The 8,495-nt window shown below is 37.6% G+C and overlaps 1 protein-coding gene across 1 annotated transcript in view; it reads right to left on the minus strand.

Annotated features, from left to right (window-relative positions):
* The window catches only part of DTX2 (deltex E3 ubiquitin ligase 2), a 1,297,167-nt gene extending 1,291,450 nt beyond the window's left edge, over window positions 1-5,717 (minus strand). Inside the window, exon 1 of the mRNA XM_044054219.1 lies at window positions 5,599-5,717. The gene's annotated coding sequence lies outside the window, so the exon portion shown is untranslated. The remainder of the gene's footprint in view (window positions 1-5,598) is intronic.
* Window positions 5,718-8,495: the final 2,778 nt, after the last annotated feature.

Consider the following 8,495-nt stretch of genomic DNA (forward strand, 5'->3'; position numbering starts at 1 on the left):
AAAGACTCACAACTCTCTCCTCATGTGAGTCCAAATTTCAATACACCTGTGTTGAAGGCTGTCACTGGAAGGTGGCTTGATGAGTGCACTACCTACTCCCAGGCTACCCATTTGGGTCATCACCCTTCCCACAAGGCATCATATTAGTATGTAACTGGCTGTGGTCTACCATCCCTGCCCAGTTCCATCCGATGCTCAAGCTACTAAATGATCCTGGGTCACATGAGCATTAGTTAGGGCAGTACCATATTATTCACTTAGAACTTCAAAAGCTGTCACTTAAGAGTCTGGATGTTTGTCATTTTTCCTGTGTGCCCATAGAGCTCATATATGAGGAGCCCCTCAACCTGTACTTATCATAACCAGGGCTTGTGACGGATCCACACAGTCTACCAGTTTTTGTTATGCCTCGAGCCACATATCACTGTGTATGTTTAATTATTGCTAGATTGATTATTGCTAGATCTGACATGCCACTACCTCACTATGTGCTGCTAATATTGTAACAATACAATATGCTTAAGAGCAGGACTTGCTCACTGATTACTGGTATTACTGAACTTTTGTTAACCTGTAAGTTGTTTATCAGCTTAAAAGATGTTTACCAGAATATGGGGATTTCTAGGAGGAACTATATCACAAGTTTGTGAGCTAACTGTTCTTTGAAAAAGGGAAGTAAGGCACAAGGCCAGACATTACGAGACTTGTTTACAACTTAGGAAATTATCTGTAATTTTCTAAAATATTCCATTAACTCATGATGATCTTGTAATGTCATATTTTCTACAATATTCCATCAACTCATGATGAGCTTGTGATCAATATGTCATTAGTTGAACCTGTTGACCCTGTTTGTTCAAGACTATAAAAAGCTCAAAGGCTAAAAAGAAAATCGTCATCATCCGGATTTGATCACAGCACCAGCCTGAACTGAGCTTAGAGCCATTTTGCCAGTGTCGGCCTTGCCTTGACTGAACAGATAGTTGCACTGGATAGGATTAAAGTCTCCCTATCAGTGGCAAAGATGATTTTGTTTATGCATATGCTTGTAAGTACATGATCTATTAGTTTTTCTGTTTATTTAGTAAGTTTTTGTTTAATAAATTGTTAAGTTTGAGCCTTGGTGTTTTGTGTCATTTCTAATCCTGTATTAACCTCGGACTTTAAAGTAACGGACTAGTTCAGGGCTTGATCCAGCATTACATGACCTAGACAGCTGCCTAGGTCCCAGTACTGGCAGGGGACCCCAGCCAGGACATTAATTTAATTAAAAAAGTTAACTTTCGTTTTTGTTTTTAAGTTTTCATGCTTGATATTGTTGCACTTCTGTTGGATTAAGACCTTCCAGTTCCAGCCAAGAAACATTTTGATTGCTTGGTATCCCAAAACCCAAACATCAGCATTTTTTGTAGGTACTGTAACCCAAATAGACAGGGATAGCAGGGGTGTGTGTGTGTGTGTGTGTGTGTGTGTGTGTGTGTGTGTGTGTGTGTGTGTGTGTGTGTGTGTGTGTGTAAAATGCCCTTAATACAGAAGGCAGTTAATTATGCCACTTGCTCAAGCTCAAATCCTTACCTTAACTACCAGAGACATGAGCCTTAATCATGTACACTAAACTGCTAGAGCCTTTGGTATATCATTCAGAATTACTGTCAGTCGTCAGGGCTGGCTGAATGTTCTGAAATGGGTACTTTAGTCATTATTGGTTCATATATTTTGTTTCACTGCCTGCTGGAAAAAATGTTGCTGCATTAAACTAGAAATTTAAAATTATCAGGAAGGTGAATCAAAAAAATACATTCATTTATGGGTGGTCCTAGAAATGTATGCAGGAAGCCCACAGTTTAAAAACAGACCGAGTAACAAGGTACACTTAATCAGCCACTAGCCAGGTTTTTTTTTCAATGAAAGTAAGTTTCACTGCATTTTCCATTAATGTGAACTTCATCAGAAGAGAACTTTACTGTTGCTCATGTTAAGTCTGTTTTCAATGAACAAGCATTTTGCTGTGTTTAACAAATGACGGTGGTGGTGCTGCGGTAGCGTTGTCGCCTCACAGTTAGACGTTGCCCGTTCGATTCGCAGCTAGAGCGTCTTCTGTGTGGCAACATGCGTGAATGGGCGTTCCTTCATTGAAGGTTGTGCGTTAGGCCCGGCAAGCCAGCATGTAAAAATCTACTGCCAATAATTAGCGGACCGGAGTTCCGTTGTGGCGACCCCTAACCGGAAAAAGCCGAAAGACACAAACAAACAAACAAATGACCATCAGTGATTTTTGCCACAAAATCTGAAAGCAGTGTCAGTGGCATAACTGGTAGCTCACTTGCCTTTGTTGCAGAAGGATGTGGTTTCTATTCCCTCACCAGGTAGATGGAATGTTTACACTACAGTGCAGCATAAGGGGGGGGGGGGGTTCTGCATGTGTCGACCTTCGGGTAAGACGAAAAACCAGGCTCCATCTGCCTGAGGTGGTGGTAGCTCAGGTGGATGTAAAAGATGTCATCACACTTATTGAAAAGTGCAAGGGAATTTCCCCAATGCCTTGGCTATATTTAACTAGTAAAATAAATACCTCCTTGGGTGTGCCCTGAAAAGAGGCTACAAATAAATTATAAGTTTTAAATTAAATCCACATCTCTGTATAAAAGTAAAGAAAAAAAATAGTGTGGAAATTGACAGTTGTGAACAATGTTTATGGTAGTTGGGGAGACACCCAATTAATGAGACACAAATGGTTGCAGGGGGGGCCTGTTCCATTACCTTGCCTAGGGGCCCCATTTGATCATGATCTGGCTTTGAGCATAACAGGGTGCACAGACATAAAATTATGTCAAAAAAGGTACGCCACAGGCAAACATAGGTTTCACAGTAATGCCGAACTTTAAGAAGTGAGCTACAGTACACTATGAGAGAAACAGCACGTGAAACAACATTAGACTACAGTAGACATCTGAAGGGCAGAAGAATGATCAAAAGTGGATTCTGTAACTGTTGCTACCACTGAATTAGTCTTACATTCCTCTGTACAGACACCAACCAGAGGGGCTGAATAGAATGGAAGGGTCCTTTATGTTGATGACCCAAGATGTGAAGTAAAAAGTTTACAAAGCAGGGTACAATGCAAGCAAAAATCGATGGAGGACTTGATTTTGAGAAGAATAAACCTGAGATTAAGAAATGTGGTAGCATGCCTGGCAACACAATTCTACAGCATGAGAAGATGATAATTGCTGTGGCCACAGAAATGAAGACAGAGCTGAAAGGTTTTCTTTCCATATGAAGAATAATTAGCAGCCACCTGTGAAAGAGAAGATCACATAACCTAGGACTGGTCTTAAAGTCCATACTGAGTGGGTTGTATAGAAACAGAATACCGGCCTGCCATGGAGGTGTTGTACAGAAAGCAGAATTCTACATTAAAACTGCAGATCAGCTAAGATAAGGTCTTTTGGTGGAGTGATATCAACACCAATCAGTAGGGGTCAGTTAAATATTACTAAAAAAATTGTGCTAGCCAAGAGACAGAGCATGGGCAAAGTTATAGGACCAGTAGTTGCCCCACTTCTGCACAATAAGCAGGAAAAAGAAACAAACTGAGAGAGACAAACATCCTGTGTGGGGCATTACAAAAAGAAGGAATGTTGTAGAAATGACAGGAAATTGACATGTATACAGAAAACTGGTCTGGCAAAAAAAAAAAAACAGGACTAAAATTTGAAACAGCGATTAAAGAAAATGTTTACAAATCTAGAAAATAACTGAATCTTCGGCCTACAGCAGTAAATGCTAACCTGCTCCATATCATCATTACAGAGTTCAGTGTGTTGTAAATTATGAATGACATAAGGATGTACCAGGTTGTACTCGACTCAGGAAGTGAAGGATAAATAATAAAGGAGGAAATATAGTACATATATGAAAAATAAGAACAAATACCCAAGGAAGAGATAATGAGGCAAAGGGACTGTTACTAAGCTTAGATTTTATGGTTTCAGACTGTGTGAACAAGGATTGCCAGTTTCCATTCCTTTTGCCTGATATAAATAACCCTTTCCCTCTTCATCTAAGCATACACATCTCTCCTAGTATGGAGAGAGTCACAACCATAATTAGAGCAGCCAATTAAAATTCTTATGTCAGCAATACTGCAAACTCACAGGGATGCTACAGAAATGTTTATAGTAAGGTTTGTACCAATAAATCTCTCAGCTTCTATGAGCAAGTAAATAATCAGCCATCTTTCTTCCAAAAGCTCAACAGTCTTCTGAAATACAGTAAATGCAAAACAAGTGATGTAAATGAGAATATACTTATTACAGCAGTCTCATAAAGATAAAACATATTGTGCTTGGCAGCATCACACACAGAATGTCAAATCACCGATGGACAAATGATTGCAACTCACTAATCAAAATATATAACAATGAAAAAAAAAACTATTTTTGCAGGGGGAACTAGCCCTCATACACCCACCACATGCAAGGCTATACCCCACACCCCCTGCTAAGTATAGATACTAACCCCAAGAATGCACTATAGTGAGGAATGGCCATTTCCTCAATCCCTGCTTTTTTCTGAGTCTCGCACAGATGTTGATTAGTGTTTTGGAATTTTGTAGAAATGGCTTGAAACCAGTTTAATATGTTATAATACCGCAAACAAGAAAAATAAACTAAAGAAAGGTGAAGATGTGTAACTGCAGATATGTGTTGTTGATTTACAATGATTTGTAGCTGTACAACTGCCTTCAGTGACTGAATAAATAACATTAAAGATAAAATATATGTGTATATATATATATATATATATATATATATATATATATATATATATATATATATATATATATATATATATGCATATATATATATATATATATATATATATATATATATATATTAATGCAATTTAATTTACAAGACTCCAACCAACACAAACATAATTAAGATCTCACCAGCTGAAGAGCCAGCAAGAATATATGACACAACTGAAATATGACCATACATTTATGTGCACACAGACAAGATAAACACAATATTTTCCAGGAGGGATTAATGATATCTCTTGAATATCTGCACTCCATTTCTGCCTTCACAGTAACACATTGCCACCAGCCAAACCACTCAAGATACCATACTCACACAAGCATTAAATATTTGTATGGTAACAGTAGCCTGAAGTAGTTACTCTTCAAAAGGCAGATGCCAACAGTTAATAAATGACTGACCTTAGTTAATTACATTTAAACATATTAATAAATCACCAACTATGAGCTTTTGAAATGAAATACTGAAATTCCTTACTTAAAATATACAAAACTAGGCAATACACTTCAAACGTAAATATACAAACAGGTTCAGGCTTGCATAATGAATATAGATTAAAATGTTTGAACAGACAGATGACATAATGAAAACAATCATCTAAACAAGTCCTGTTATTACTTTTAGCTGAAGATTTGCTTTGTCCTATATTCTGCTAAAGTGAACATCTAAATAACAGCTGCAAAGAAAATATAAGCAATGCTTTTTCAGCTCGAACTCTGTTTTAGCATCACAATTCTCTTGTGTGCATTCCAGAATGCAAGTACATACTTACTATTTCAGTAGTCACACTGATTTTTGGAAATGTCTTAAAAGTGCAGTCAGCACAGTCATTTTAGTCATTCCTTTTAAAACACCCAAGGGAACTTGTTTCCTCTTTCTTCAGAATTTAAAAATAAGGCATTCTGTTCAGCATTACTCATCCCTAGAAAAGCAAATGTCATTTTATTTATTGAATTCTTTAAAAGCACTCTGACAGTATGTTTGGAATCAATTTACTTACAAAACTGTAATACATTTTCACATAAACAACTACATGATTTTATACAGATTCTTCAGTACGTTGCTTGTTTACTGGAAAGACAAGCACAATACAGTTTCTTTCACATTTATGTTATAAAAAATACTTAAATATTTCTTAATTCAGTAACTTTAGTTCACCTCCAATTTCTCTTCTGAAAAATGCCTGCATTTCTCTTAGCTCATTATAACTTTTTCCCTTTTCTACATCTCAAACAAGTTTTGTTAAGAGACCTTCTAGAAATACAGCTTGGGCAAAATAATACATACCTGTGGTTACACTGCAAGTTTCCTACCTTGAAAGGCCATCTGTGTTTATATTACTGGCACCACTATTATGCTGAATTGTCAAGTTATAGAAATGTAATTACAAACTTCATCTAAGAAACGTACTAGTTTGCCCACTGGCTCTATATAATCAATTTAAAGGATTATGATCTGTAACTACAGAATGAGGTAAACTGCCTGGCCTCCTTTCTAACAATTTCAGGTTTAATGGAAGTTGGCTGTAGTGTCACATCAATCAATGTATCAATGGTCTATTTACCCTCTAGCTGAATAAAGTACAAGACACTGAGGAAATCTGTGGTAACTACAGTATCAAGACACCTCAGTACTAAAGTGTGTTAGTTCTGTTAGCTACTTCAAGTGATTTCCCCCATCCCATCTCTGTGGATATCTGGACAGTACAGGCTTTGCTTTTTTACACTAGAAAGATTAACCTCAAGACCATGGCATATACTGGAACCTCTTCTTTCCCTCTTTGCTTGAGTAACCTGATATGATGGTTTAGCATGCTCTCTGGTTCCCTTATAGCCATGTGTAGTGCTAGGTAAACACCTGTTTTGCAGCTGTGCCATGCTAGCTAGCTAGAGGTCCTCATTTTTTCCATCTCTTCAGCTAAGGTACATTTCCCACCTGTCAAACAAATTCACATAATATCAGGCAAAGTACTGAGTAATTATTTCCTTATCATATGGTTTTCTAGCTCTTCAAACTTTTTAATTTGACATTCACTCACCCAACCATTAAAGCAAGCGCTTATTTCTGCAATAAAAATCACAGCTGTTGAGTTTTCTCTCATGTTCTCAAAACTTGTTTTTCTATAAGCGTCAACGTAAAACATTTAAAGAACATGTTTTTAACTTTACAATAGTCCATTTAGAGCAAAAGAGTTAAAGACCTTAACCATTGCACCTGGTTAATCTGGTACTGATTATAAGGACATTTAGACACCCAGTTAAAACTATCAAAGCCATCCTTCAAACCGCAGCTTTCAGGGCTGGGTTTTACCTCTGCTACTCATGCATATTTGAAAAAGCAACATGTAGTTATCTTTCATGCTGGTGCTGCTTTTCAACTTCTTGTTCCTTCTTCCTCTCTGCAGCTGCAGCTTCCCTCTGTTCTTACTTCCTTTATACCACAAGCTATTTCATTTTCTCAGCTGCCTTGACCTCCAGGCATTTCATCTTCAATGCTGCTCTCCTAAATTCACATTGCATTCTTCGGTCATCTGGGGAAGGGGTTGACTTGCTTTGCTACAAGCTCTGAACTCACAATCACTACCAAGTTGTCTCCAGATTCAGTTGGCTAAATCTTAGCTTCACCCAAGGCAAGTATCACCTCATCTTTGGCCATGCCAGCATACTGAATTTCTTTTAATTTGAATTTAGTCAGCTGTAACACTGACATTTTTTCATACTCTCTAGAGCCCCTTTTTACCTGATTCCCAACTTATGTCGACTAAAAATGAAAAAGCTGATGATATGCAAGGTATATTACTGTATATTTACATCGTCACTTCAAGGCTACACATATTTTTGGTGACAAAACTCTTGCAGATTATTCCAGTCAAGTTTACAGTATCTGTATTGCTACAAGCTGATTTATATGCAGCATGGTCATATGCATCCATCCATCCACAACCCAACCCCCTTTTCCTCATTTTTGTACATGGGGTTGGGGTTTCACTTCAGCAGTGACAATCATATAGAGCCAAGGTTTACACCACTGGGTGGCTTGCCACCAATTTATATGTGACAGTCTAGGACCTTAGTCTCATGATCCACTCAAGCACTGACGACCAATTAATATGTGAAGGGCAAATGGCCTAAACAGTGTACAACAAATGGACACTACTGCCTCATGTTATAACCAGCACTACTACACCCACTCAAGTTTGCTCTAATTAAAGCTGGCAAAAACATTAAACAGGCAACTTACACCTAGGTTAATTAAAAAAATGTAAACATTTAAGTCTGTCCTGTAGATCTAGGAAAGGAAAAATAAGTATACAGATTAATGACACTGTTGAAATTGGGCACAGTTGTGTAAACAGTGCATCTTGTGGCTATTTCTTCTCAGATAGTACATAATGTGATGTACCTCATATCTTGGGTCACTTGATTCATGAGACTAAGTATATAAGAATTATTGAAGAAGATATGTCCAAGGCAATATACAAAATTAGACGTGGTGCAGTGGAAGGCTCCTGATGGCCTAAATGGTTACTGTCTAAAAAACACTGCCACTGTTAGCCCCATGTTTAACATCATTGTTTTAAGACACATTAAAAGTTGGGTTTGTAGAAATTTGAATTACTAAAGCTGGCTGCTCCATTGAGATGACAAACTAAACAGAATAGTTTGACTA

Source organism: Protopterus annectens, chromosome 13.part0 (genome assembly GCF_019279795.1).
Source record: "Protopterus annectens isolate FY-2018-M chromosome 13.part0, PAN1.0, whole genome shotgun sequence".
NCBI lineage: Eukaryota > Metazoa > Chordata > Ceratodontiformes > Protopteridae > Protopterus > Protopterus annectens.